This window comes from Lissotriton helveticus, chromosome 12, assembly GCF_964261635.1.
Source record: "Lissotriton helveticus chromosome 12, aLisHel1.1, whole genome shotgun sequence".
Lineage (NCBI taxonomy): Eukaryota > Metazoa > Chordata > Amphibia > Caudata > Salamandridae > Lissotriton > Lissotriton helveticus.
In genome coordinates, this window is record NC_136073.1 from 66937539 (window position 1) to 66951667 (window position 14129).

Below are 14129 nucleotides of genomic sequence, written 5' to 3' on the forward strand. Positions count from 1 at the left end.
CTGGATTTTGAAAAAGGGGGGTGGTGATGGACAGAGTTTCTGAATGATGCAGAATACTCTTACCAAGTCAAGAGATCATGGTTTTAATCCATCACCGTTTTTTAGCTCACTGCACCATCCCAGCTCAGAACCTGGCTATATGCAAATTAGTCTGTTCCTGTCCCAGTGCAAGATGGGAACAGGGCAAACCAAACTACCAAGCCAATTCTTATACTGGGAAGGAAACAAGCTCCCGGGGACCGGTTTCTGGCATCACAGCCTTCTTCGGCCCGGTTTGCTTGAATCCAGATGGTGCAATGAGCAAGGGACTCACGTCTGAGTATACCCTCCCACACATAGTGTGGATAAAACCGATTTTGAAAAAGGGGGGTGGTGATGGACAGAGTTTCTGAATGATGCAGAATACTCTTACCAAGTCAAGAGATCATGGTTTTAATCCATCACCGTTTTTTAGCTCACTGCACCATCCCAGCTCAGAACCTGGCTATATGCAAATTAGTCTGTTCCTGTCCCAGTGCAAGATGGGAACAGGGCAAACCAAACTACCAAGCCAATTCTTATACTGGGAAGGAAACAAGCTCCCGGGGACCGGTTTCTGGCATCACAGCCTTCTTCGGCCCGGTTTGCTTGAATCCTGATGGTGCAATGAGCAAGGGACTCACGTCTGAGTATACCCTCCCACACATAAAACCCGGGAGCTTGTTTCCTTCCCAGTATAAGAATTGGCTTGGTAGTTTGGTTTGCCCTGTTCCCATCATGCACTGGGACAGGAACAGACTAATTTGCATATAGCCAGGTTCTGAGCTGGGGTGGTGCAGTGAGCTAAAAAACGGTGATGGATTAAAACCATGATCTCTTGACTTGGTAAGAGTATTCTGCATCATTCAGAAACTCTGTCCATCACCACCCCCCTTTTCCAAAATCGGTTTTATCCACACTATGTGTGGGAGGGTATGCTCAGACGTGAGTCCCTTGCTCATTGCACCATCAGGATTCAAGCAAACCGGGCCGAAGAAGGCTGTGATGCCAGAAACCGGTCCCCGGGAGCTTGTTTCCTTCCCAGTATAAGAATTGGCTTGGTAGTTTGGTTTGCCCTGTTCCCATCATGCACTGGGACAGGAACAGACTAATTTGCATATAGCCAGGTTCTGAGCTGGGATGGTGCAGTGAGCTAAAAAACGGTGATGGATTAAAACCATGATCTCTTGACTTGGTAAGAGTATTCTGCATCATTCAGAAACTCTGTCCATCACCACCCCCCTTTTCCAAAATCGGTTTTATCCACACTATGTGTGGGAGGGTATGCTCAGACGTGAGTCCCTTGCTCATTGCACCATCAGGATTCAAGCAAACCGGGCCGAAGAAGGCTGTGATGCCAGAAACCGGTCCCCGGGAGCTTGTTTCCTTCCCAGTATAAGAATTGGCTTGGTAGTTTGGTTTGCCCTGTTCCCATCATGCACTGGGACAGGAACAGACTAATTTGCATATAGCCAGGTTCTGAGCTGGGATGGTGCAGTGAGCTAAAAAACGGTGATGGATTAAAACCATGATCTCTTGACTTGGTAAGAGTATTCTGCATCATTCAGAAACTCTGTCCATCACCACCCCCCTTTTCCAAAATCGGTTTTATCCACACTATGTGTGGGAGGGTATGCTCAGACGTGAGTCCCTTGCTCATTGCACCATCAGGATTCAAGCAAACCGGGCCGAAGAAGGCTGTGATGCCAGAAACCAGTCCCCGGGAGCTTGTTTCCTTCCCAGTATAAGAATTGGCTTGGTAGTTTGGTTTGCCCTGTTCCCATCATGCACTGGGACAGGAACAGACTAATTTGCATATAGCCAGGTTCTGAGCTGGGATGGTGCAGTGAGCTAAAAAACGGTGATGGATTAAAACCATGATCTCTTGACTTGGTAAGAGTATTCTGCATCATTCAGAAACTCTGTCCATCACCACCCCCCTTTTCCAAAATCGGTTTTATCCACACTATGTGTGGGAGGGTATGCTCAGACGTGAGTCCCTTGCTCATTGCACCATCAGGATTCAAGCAAACCGGGCCGAAGAAGGCTGTGATGCCAGAAACCGGTCCCCGGGAGCTTGTTTCCTTCCCAGTATAAGAATTGGCTTGGTAGTTTGGTTTGCCCTGTTCCCATCATGCACTGGGACAGGAACAGACTAATTTGCATATAGCCAGGCTCTGAGCTGGGATGGTGCAGTGAGCTAAAAAACGGTGATGGATTAAAACCATGATCTCTTGACTTGGTAAGAGTATTCTGCATCATTCAGAAACTCTGTCCATCACCACCCCCCTTTTCCAAAATCGGTTTTATCCACACTATGTGTGGGAGGGTATGCTCAGACGTGAGTCCCTTGCTCATTGCACCATCAGGATTCAAGCAAACCGGGCCGAAGAAGGCTGTGATGCCAGAAACCGGTCCCCGGGAGCTTGTTTCCTTCCCAGTATAAGAATTGGCTTGGTAGTTTGGTTTGCCCTGTTCCCATCATGCACTGGGACAGGAACAGACTAATTTGCATATAGCCAGGCTCTGAGCTGGGATGGTGCAGTGAGCTAAAAAACGGTGATGGATTAAAACCATGATCTCTTGACTTGGTAAGAGTATTCTGCATCATTCAGAAACTCTGTCCATCACCACCCCCATTTTCCAAAATCGGTTTTATCCACACTATGTGTGGGAGGGTATGCTCAGACGTGAGTCCCTTGCTCATTGCACCATCAGGATTCAAGCAAACCGGGCCGAAGAAGGCTGTGATGCCAGAAACCGGTCCCCGGGAGCTTGTTTCCTTCCCAGTATAAGAATTGGCTTGGTAGTTTGGTTTGCCCTGTTCCCATCATGCACTGGGACAGGAACAGACTAATTTGCATATAGCCAGGTTCTGAGCTGGGATGGTGCAGTGAGCTAAAAAACGGTGATGGATTAAAACCATGATCTCTTGACTTGGTAAGAGTATTCTGCATCATTCAGAAACTCTGTCCATCACCACCCCCCTTTTCCAAAATCGGTTTTATCCACACTATGTGTGGGAGGGTATGCTCAGACGTGAGTCCCTTGCTCATTGCACCATCAGGATTCAAGCAAACCGGGCCGAAGAAGGCTGTGATGCCAGAAACCGGTCCCCGGGAGCTTGTTTCCTTCCCAGTATAAGAATTGGCTTGGTAGTTTGGTTTGCCCTGTTCCCATCATGCACTGGGACAGGAACAGACTAATTTGCATATAGCCAGGTTCTGAGCTGGGATGGTGCAGTGAGCTAAAAAACGGTGATGGATTAAAACCATGATCTCTTGACTTGGTAAGAGTATTCTGCATCATTCAGAAACTCTGTCCATCACCACCCCCCTTTTCCTAAAGAGGTGGGACCTGGGCCAGGCCCTCCCAAAGCATGGGCCTCAATTCACCTAAATGCCAGGGGTAGTGGAAGTGACATCACTCACCCTTTGACCTCCACGTTCACTCACAGACACATACTTACACATACGCACTCTCTCATTCGTAAACGCACTCTCCCCCATAAGCAGCCACGATATATATTTAAAATATTTTTTAGTTACCTCAGCTGCCATGGAAGGGCATATTCCAGCTTACTGTACTCCATTTTTATTATACTATTAGTGAATAATATATTTTATTTATTCAATATCAGTGTAATAAAAATTGACAGAAAATTAAGAGAGTGGAGCCCCATCTTCTCCTATGTTCCTGGCACTGAATTTGCCACCTTTGAGTTCACAGTTGCGACCTCTGGTGACCCCTAAATGACGTCCATGTCCCAAAGGTGCATGTGACCCACCTAAGGCATATGCAAAAGTGGAAAGCCACGCTTTGTTGTTTTCAGGGCTTCGTGTGGAGTCTGCAGCTCAGCCTTGTGCCTAATCTCTTAACTTTTAGGAAAATCCAGAATCTTTAAAGATATAGGTAAAATAGGCAATGGCGCTTTGTCCCACACTTTCCAAGGGTCCCTTCGTAAAGTGACTTGTACAACATAAAGTCCCAATAATTACGCGCATAAACAGGGGGGAAGATTTAGAAGCCCCTTGCACCACATTTGCGTCATTTTTAACCTGGGGAAAATGACGCAAAAGTGGCGCAAGAGGCTTGTAAACAAGCCCCAGACTATCTTTGAATTTGAGAGCTCTTCGTATGCTTCACAGACCTTTAATGAGCGTGCCCGGCCTCCTCAGCCTTAAGCCTCATGCTCCCAGGCGGGAGGTAGCACTTAAAATACTCTTTACTTCACCTCACATCTTCTACCTTACTCCTCTCTTTACCTCTGTATCTCTCTACCCATCTTTATGTACTTCCTTCCTCTGTCTGAACTCTCTCTACCTTCCCTGTGTCTACCTTGTCTCTCTCTGACTACATCTCACTCAACCTCATCTTTCTCTCCCACTCTTTGCACCTGAGCCAGAGCTTAATTTGTGAAAGAAAGAGTGCCGGTGCCCGAATCTCTGCTCAGAAGCCCACGGTTGGTGCAAATACATGACGCTGCTTCGAATACCAAGCCTGATAGTCTTAAAACCACCTTGTACCTCTTTAATCCACTACCAGACACTATCTACTTCCTTTCCCCACATTTGCAGATTCCTGCTTCCTCTCTTTGTAATGATGTTGCGGTCTTTATCTTTCTCTGTTTTCTGATCTGCGTCTTTTTCCATTTCTGACTCTCGCCAAAATATGTGATGCGGAAAAATAAGTGCTGTTCCCCAAAAATGAGTGCCGACGACCACCACCAGTAACCACCTGATCAAATTAAGCACTGTCCACAACCTCTGCGTTTTTACCACTCTACTCCCTCTATTTACGTCATCTATCTCTTTACCACCCTCTCTAATCCTTATCCTTTTTGTTCTCTCTCAACTCTCTCTGCACCTCCTTTTCTGTTTTAACTTGCGCTCTATTTTACCTTCCTCTCTCTTTATACATCAATCTCCCATGAGTCTTCGCCGCTTTCTAACTTACAACAGTCTACAAATGCCTACATCGCCTCTCTTTCTCTACCTCACGCTGTAACTCTACCTCATCTATTTTCTATCTACCCCAATCTGCCTCTTTCTACTCTTCATCCATCTTGTCACCTTCTTTCCTGCCTCTCTACTCTTGTTTCTTAAACTGTCCTTCTGCATCTCTTCCCATTTTGTCCTTTTTTCTAACTCTCCACTCTGTCTCTACCTTGCATCTCTCAATAATTCTCTCACTACCTTCCCTGTCTACCTCCACCTCTCAAACTCACCTGTTTCTTCCTTACTCTTTCCACCCCCCTCTACCTCACCCATGGGAGTACCATGCTTCTCTGTCGCTCTCTACTTTTTATTCTCCCTGCTTCTAGCTCTCTTAACCTCTCTACCGTATTCTAACACCTTTGATATATCTCTACCTCTCTTTCTCTACCAACCTCTTCCACTCCCTACCGATCTGTTCTGTGTTATTCTTTCTGGCTATCTTATCTTTCTCTTTGTACCTTATGTCAATCCTTAACTCTCCTATCTTTCTATCTCATCTCTGTATCATTTCCCCTCTACTTCTTATGTCTCTCTATACCATTATCTTCTCCTGTCTGTCCCTCGCCAGTGTCCAAACCCCCTGCACATTTCTCCTACTCAGCAGAGTGGGCGGTTACTGTCTAGCCAGAAGAAAAACTGTATGTACACTGTAGAAGAGGGACAGGAGAAAGAAACTACTCCAGCGTCACCTAATGGACTGGTGCAGATCACTGGAGCGGTTCAGTTGATTATTTTGGGTCAATTCATTATTTCGGGATTATTCTCGCAGTAACTAAATTCGAATCGATAATATTTGATAACATTTGATGTAATTACATCCAATGCAGCAGCGTTATTTCCTTTTTGCCTGTAGATGGCAGTGGTGTTCCACCTGCAGGTTTTCCTGCTTGTATTATAAATATAAGTGTGGGTAATGTCCAGGCAATGCGTCTCGTCAAACAACCGTATATTGGAATTAAAAAGACAGAGCCCTACTTTCAAGGCACAGATGGGATATTTTAAGTAATATTAGCAAAGCACGAGGACTCAGCTGGGGAATCTGAGGGTTGTCTGCAGAAGGGGACTGTGGGGTAAGATCTTGTCTGCTGTCCAGGCCGGTGCCTGCCCTCTGCCTATCTGATGCCATGACTCTGGCCGTGGTCACCCAGCCCATCGTACACAGGAGGTACAGCTCACCCAAGAAGATGGAGGCCTGATTTGGGGGAGGGCTGGGTGTTGGACGGGTGATTTTCCTCTAGCAGACTTACTCTCCCTTGAATCTTGTGGCAGTAGACAACCTGGTCATCAGACTGGAATCAGACACTGCCCCACTGATATGCGCTGTAATCTACAGGCCCCCTCAGCACATGCCTTTATTTCCCCTCTCATTGAGTGAGCAAATAGCAAATATAGCGACAAATTACACGAATATTATTTTAATCGGTGATTTTAACTATTGGTTTAACGAGACATCCGGTGGTCCTCACTCACTCGAACTCACTGAGCTATTAACTAACCTCAACTTCACCCAGCAACTATCTTCTGTGACACATAACAAGGGTCATATAATCGACCAAGTTTGGACCACAAGCCTTACTATATCCACCCCTACGATCCTTCCATGTTTACGGTCCGACCACTATCTTATAACATTCCCAATAACGCTTTCCTCCAGTATAAAGTCTCCCTCGGATGAGGGGGGCATGATAAGAAGTTGAGGTACCCTCAATAAAAAGGAATGTATGCACTCACTAGCTGGCTCAACCCCAGTGCCTACTCAGGATCTAGATCTCTATGAAGCTCACATTGCATCCTGGCTCCAAACGGCCAGCGATAAGTTCGCCCCACTCAAGAAACTCAGATTAAATCGGCGGGCTGACGCACATAAATCGTTCACCAGTGACCTAAAAGAACAGAAGTTAGCACTTTGACAAAAGGAGAGAAAATGGAGACTAAAATACACCCCCGAAGATAAGCTCCTCTATGAAGAGGCGCTGAAAAATTATAAAGTAGCCATCAATGCGGCAAAGGCGGCCCACTTCTCTGCCAGAATTTTGAATTCCAGTAACAAATCGAAGGAAATTTTCTCAATCGTGAATAAGCTGTCAAACACCAACAGAGTAGCGCCCAAGCCTACCCCCACTCAGGAGCTCTGTGACAACCTGAATAACTTCTTTGTTGAGAAAATAGCCACAATCAAAGCCAGTATTCCATGCTCTTCTTCCAACGAACCACCCCTGGCTACTCCCACCAATAACTCTCTGCTGGAATACTTCCCAGCTATTAGCGCCGAGGTGTTCCCCCTTTTAATGTCAAAAGTAAAATCTGGCTCACCATTGGACCGGTGCCCGCCATATATACTGAAAGAAATCTTTTCCACCGTCCCGCAGCCCGCTCTAACTCTTCTGAATGCATCACTGTCACAGGGCTGCGTCCCTAAACCATTCAAAGATGCTATCGTGGTGCCCCTGCTAAAAAAATCTGGAGCAGATCCTTCAAACCCCTCTAATTATCCTCCAATATCTCTGCTCCCCTACCTAGCTAAAATACTGGAAGCACACCTGGCCAAATGCCTATCCAATTTCATGGAACAATCGGGTTACTTGGACCCCCACCAGGCAGGATTTCGTCCTGCCCACTCCACGGAGTCAGTGATACTGGCAGTATTGGACGACATATGTAAGAAAGCGGACTTAGATACCCCTCAGGCTCTGGTGCTCCTGGACTTGTCTGCCGCGTTTGACACGGTCGATCACAGGATACTGGGGGACCGTGTCAGACAGGCGGGTATCCAGGGCACGGCCCTTAATTGGATTAAATTTATTTATTTATTTATTTATTCAAAGTTTTATATAGCGCGAACAGGATCCTTACAGATATCAGAGCGCTTCACAAAGACAGGGTAGGGGCAGTAGGAGTCAACAGAGATAATGGGAACAGTATAATAGTCAATAACATGGTAATAACAGGGATAATAATAACATACATAAAACCAATCAATATACAATCAGGTAAGGAAGTAATATAGGACAGCACAAGTCATTGATCCCACTACAGAGGTGTTCAGGTACCTCTTGGGTGTGTGTGGATGGCTTATACCAATGTTTTAGTATAGAGCGAAAAATGCATGGGGGCATCGGGAGAGTGGATCAGTAAACCAACGTGTATCATATCTTGGTCGGTAGTAAGAGAGTAGCGTAGTAGTGCCCCCAACAAGTAGAGTATAGTGTATAGTGCCAAAGGATAGGGTGAGCAGTGATACAAAGCAATGCAGAGTCTCTGAACCAACATCTATAACGATCAGGAGATCTTGGCCAGAAGGATGGTTTTCACCTCTTTCTTGAAGAGTGCAGTGGAGGAGATCAGCCTGGTTTCAGGAGGGAGCGCATTCCAGATCCTGGGTGCCATTCCTGAGAAGGACCGCTTGTATGTTTTCACTTTCCGGAATCTCCGAGGTTTCAGGAGTAGATTTTCTGTACTCCTATTGGATCTCGAGCCTCCTGATATAGACAACTTTTGAGCGAGGTAGTTGGGTGCCTTGTGGTGCACGGCCGCATGTGTCATAACTGCAATTTTTAGCTGTATTCTGGCTTCAAAAGGCAGCCATTTTAGAGACTTTAAGTCTGGGGATATGTGCGAATGCTTTCTTGAGCCAGTAATGAGTCTCGCGGCAGCGTTCAGGGAGGCTCTTAAGGGTGCTGTTGTGGATAGCGGGAGACCGCTGAGGTCCGCAATTCCGTAGTCTATTCGAGGGATGACTAAAGCTTGTACAGCAGTTTGGAAGTCTTTGGCCGGGAGGAAGGGTTTAATTTTCCTCAGCGTGTTAATTTGGAAATTAGCTGCTTTTGTGGCTTTGCTGACGTGCTGCTGCATGTTGAGCTTGGCGTCGAGTGTGATGCCTAGGGATTTCGCCGAGTCCACGATGGTAGGTTGGACATTGAGTGCTGTTAGGTTGTTGAGCCAGGTTTGGGTGGTGGAGATTTTCGCCGGGGGTGAGATGAGTAGGAACTCAGTTTTCAGCGCATTTAGTTTGAGGTGATTATCGGCCAGCCAAGATTGGGTGTTAATAAGCGTGGAATTCAGATGTTTGATATCTTCCGGGGATTGTAACTTTAAATAGAGTTGTGTGTCATCGGCGTACATATGGAATTGAACATTGGATGCTTGGAGCAAGGTGGCGAGCGGTTCCATGACGAGGTTGAACAGTGTAGAGGAGAGGGTGGATCCTTGTGGAACACCTAGATCTGCAGGCACAGGTGTAGATAGCACATTGTCGATCTTGAACCTCTGAGACCGGTTGTGAAGGAAGGACGAAAACCAATTGAGAACAGTTCCCGATAGCCCCATTCTAGTACTTAGCAGCTCCAGCAAGTTCTCATGTTTGACCGTGTCAAATGCTGACGAGAGGTCAAGAAGGATGAGGAGGCAGGACTCATTGCGATCCAGAATTTGGAGGGCGTCATCAATTATGTGTGTCATAACGGTTTCCGTGCTATGTTTCGCTCTGAAGCCTGATTGATGAGGGTTGAGGAGGTCAAATTGATCAATGTGTTTTGTTAGTTGGAGTTGGACACATTTCTCCAGCAGTTTGGCCAGGGTGGGGATATTGGTGATGGGCCGATAGTTGTTTAGGTCGGACGGATCAGCTGTAGGTTTCTTGAGTATAGGCGTGACTTGCCCCACCTTAAGGGAGTCTGGAATGTGGCCTTGTTGCAAAGAGCTGTTGATGATCTTGGTCCAGAGAGGGAGGAGCAAGGGGATAAAGTCTTTTACAGCATTAGCAGGTAGAGGGTCTGTGAGGTGATTAGAGGGCTTCAAGGTGCAGAGCAGTTTGTGTATTGCTTCTTCCGAATAGGTATCGAAGTACAGCCAGGATGCCTTGTTTTTAGGTTGAGTGTCTGCCATTCTGGTGTGGTTGGGGTATCGGCTTACATCCATGATGAGGTCATTTCTTATGTTGTCCGTCTTTAGTTTAAAGAAAGCAGAGAAGGCTTCACAGTGTGGGGTGTCATTTGTTGTGCTGTTTGATTGTGTGGGTTGTGCCTTTGTTTGGGTCTTGATTAGCTCGAACAGCTTTCTTGGCCTGTTCTTCGCTTGGTCCAACTGGCGGCTGAAGAAGTCCGACTTTGTGCGCTTTATTTTCCTAAAGTAGGCATTTCTCTTGTTCTTAAGCTTTTTGAGATGCAGTGCTGAAGGGTCCGATCTCCAGGTGCGCTCTGCCATTCGCATAGTACGCCTTTCGTCATTGAGTCTGTCATCATACCAGGGGTTAGAAATGTTGGTGGAGACTCTCTTTAGTTGCAGAGGGGCGACTTCATTGACTATTGCATTCATAGAGTCAAGGTAGTGGTCAGTCAGTGATTGAACATCTGAGGCACCTGAAGGGGGAAGGAGGAGGTTGCCGATGTGGGGAGGTAGGGTAGAGGGGTTAAGATTCTTCAAATCCCTTTTCCATGTTTTGGATTTGATTGGTTGAGTAGGGTTAGGTTTAACTTTTTCGTTGATAAAGAAGGTGATAATGTGGTGATCTGACCAATCGCAGGGTAGAATCGCCTCCAGTTGAGTAGCGTTCTCTTTGGCAATGATGAGATCGAGAATCGAGCCTTTGTCGTGTGTTGGTTTATCGCATAATTGGGTGAGGTCAAGCGCATTGAGGAAAGTTTTGAGACTATTCACCACGGTGTCTTTCTGATCGTTCCAGTGGAGATTGAAGTCACCCAGGTAGACTTGAGTGGTCTGCCGACCGGCACTGGAAGTGATCAGGTCCATGAGTTGTTGGGTGAATGTGAGATTGTCACCAGGCGGGTGATAGATGAGATGTAAAGCACAGACTTGTTTGCCCTCGCTGGTGATGTCGAGGCAGAGGAGTTCACAGGAGGAAAGGGAGGGGGAGGTGACTTGAGTAACGGAGAGATTGCTCCTAAAAATGCATGCAATTCCCCCGCCCGTTTTGCCAGGAGACCTGTCCAGCCTAATAATGTGATAATTGGGGTGGACTAGTATGTCCATAATCGGGGTAGAGGCTTCAGTGAGCCACGTTTCCGTTAGAATGGCTAGGTCCAGATCCCTAGCTGAGACGAGATCCGCGATGTCGGAGGAATGTCTCTGGGCCGATCTGCAGTTTAGTAGGATGCATTTGAGTTTGGGAGAGAGAAGGGTGGTCGAGCTTTCTAGTGTGAGGGGAACTTTTCTGAGGTTGTTAGGGACGGAGCCTCTGTTGTTGAGTGTTGGGAGCCTCAGAGGGTTTGTAAGAATTGTGGGTATGGGGATGTGTGTGTTGGAAATGTCTTTTACCGGACCTGGGCCATAAGAGCGTAGGAGAGAGCATAGGTCGCGGTCCGACAAAGGGTTGAGAACACGACGGGGGCGGTGGGAATTATTGCGAACGGGGATAGTAGGCCATTGCTGGTGTCGTCGGGGGCGAGGGTATGTAGGGAGGGTGCGTCGTTTGTAGGGTAGTGGGATGGTGGGAGGTAGACTGGGCTGTGAGGAGAGAAGGTCTTTGATTGCGTGGACGTCTTTTTTGATTTGTAAGATTTCCTCTTTGACTTGGTGGAGGGTGAATAAAGTCAGGTCAGGAGGGTCATTGGGGAAGGTGTTGGTGGAGAGAGCCGTTGGTGAGTGGTTGAGTAGTGAGCTGGAGAGCAGGCAGGGTATCGGGGGGGGGGGTTCACTAGCGTTGTTGAGGGGTTCCGCGGTGCTAATGAGTGGGATGGCATTCAAGGTGTGGACGTGTTTGTGGGTGAGGGGTGTGGGTGACGTAGGTGAGGCAGGCGGTGGGTGGGAAGCATAGGTAGTGACTTCAGTGGGAGACGGTGCCGGTGAGTAGAAGAGTGAGTGAAGGCTGAAGACAGTGGGGGAGACAGGCGAGTAGTGAGGGCTGAGAGTAGGAGGTGGGAGAGAGGGGGATGCTAAGGTAAGGGAGGAGGTATGTTCTGTATCTTTTGTTGGGAGGGAGATAGAGTTGTGAGTGGGAGTGGGGAGGGAGCAGGGAAGGGAGAGGTGTCTGCCGTGGGGGGGATGGGGGGGGGTGGATAAACTCCGAGTGGTGGTGTGTGCAGATGGAGGCGTGTTGTGGGTGGGAGTTGTTGTGTCAGGTGTGAGAGACTCGTGGGTGGGAGTGGGGAGGGAGATGGGGAGGGAGAGGTGTCTGTCGTGGTGGGGATGGGAGGGGGGGTGGATAAACTCTGGGCGGTGGCTTGTTCAGATGGTGGTGTGTTGTGGGTGGGGGATGTTCTGTCCGGGGGGAGAGGGATGGAGGGGGTATGGGTGGGGATAAGAAGGGTCATGTTAGAGGGGCGGCTAGTATATGCGGTGGAGATATTTGTGACTGTCCTTGGGGAGTGGGGGGCGTTAACAGCAGGTGGGCCATTTACCGGGGTGCTGGGGATAGAAGTGTAGTAGGTGGTGGCTGCGACGTCAGGGGTGATAGTGCTGGCGGAGTTCTGGGTGGTGGTCCGCAGCTTGGAAAGGTGCTCTTTGAACTTGGGGAACAAGTTGTCTAGTAATTCCAGGTTCTTGTCCGTGGATTGGATTAGGACAATCCCGTTATTGTAGATAGTAATGGTAGACCTGCCAGGGAAGAGGTGGGAAGGTGTGATGGTGAGAATTAGGCCATGAGCTGTTTTCCTGGTGGTGGAGACGGTGAGTAGGGATAGGAACGCTTTTCTCCATTGGGCTCTGCGTGAGGTGTGGAAGATGATATCAGTATTCAGGGCTCCATTGCCCGGTGAGAAGTAAGTGTCGGCAAAGGGTGTTTCAGGGTGCGACCTCAAGAAGTTGTGTTTAAAACGTTTAGTGGCATTTTTGGTGAGAGGAGTGGAGGGGTAGTTAATTCTAAAAGTGTGCTTGCCGTTGAGCTCCATTTTAGAGAGGCTGTGGTGTTAGGTGTAGGAAATAGGACGATAATACAAACTGTCAGCCGCTAGTTACAGGGCCAAGGAAGACACTAGTGAGTGATCAAAAGTATAAGAGGTAGAAGTCAGTGTGATCCCCGAACAAACAGAGCGTAGGTGCAGCTTACCAAATGTATCCTATATACGAGGTAGCAGTCAGCTTACACCGTGTACCAACTATGAGAGGTAGGATCGATTAGGTGGAAGCAAAGTTACATATTAGAATGTACGAGGTAACAGCAGTGTAGTCTAGGCGTAGAAAGTGGCTGGGTGCAGCTTACATGACAGAGCGAAGTGAATGAGGTAGTAATAATCAGTGCAATATCGTGACGTAGCTTACATCGAAAAACCAACAAATAAATGCGGTAGCGGACAGTGAATGATGGGGATAAAGGTGAGATAGGTGCAGCTTGCCGCATATAAAATACAGGCTAAAATAGGGCTACACTACTAATGAATTACTGAATCCAATATATGTGCATACAAATTGCAGCAATAACAAATATAACACTGGAATATAAGATAGCAATGTGATAGCAATGCATACAATGTAGGAAGCCAGTAATACTAGAATAAAATAAAATAAAAAAAACTGCAGTAAAAGGCAATGACTAGTCCATGATGGCCGCTGAGTAGAGAGAGAGAGGTCAGTCTAAAATGGCCGCCAGATAGGGGGTCTGGAGACGGTAGTCCTTTTTTGTTGTTATTGCTTGAGAGCAAGGAAGGGAAGTTCCAGGTTCCGTTTGAGCAAGCCCAGTTCCTAGCTAGATATGAGGTAGCGATCGTTGCATCACAGGTGAAGGAAAGGTGACATGAGTACCAGTTACGGAGAAAGTGCAAAATACGATTAGAGATAGCCTAAGGAGTTCAGTTCTTAGTACATATGGTGCAAAAAATGACTAGTCCAAGATGGTCGCCGAAGAGCCATTCTAATATGGCCGATCAGAGAGGGGAGATAGAGACATTAGTCCTCTGTCTGTTGTTATTACTTAGGGAACAGGGGAGATGCATTCCCTTTTCTGTTTGAGCAATCCCCGCCCCCAGCTTGCTGGGCGAGAGTCTTATCTCTATTCCTGGAGGACTTGTGTGGAGGAGTTAAGTTAAGGAGCCTGGTGGGCAGCAGCAGTACCAGAGGGGATTTATAGCTACAGTTTTATGGCCCCAGCCATTTTGAACAATGGATGTGATTTAAAAAGGACGTGGTTTAAGAATGAGGGCCAGCGAGTGGAGTGAAGGGGAA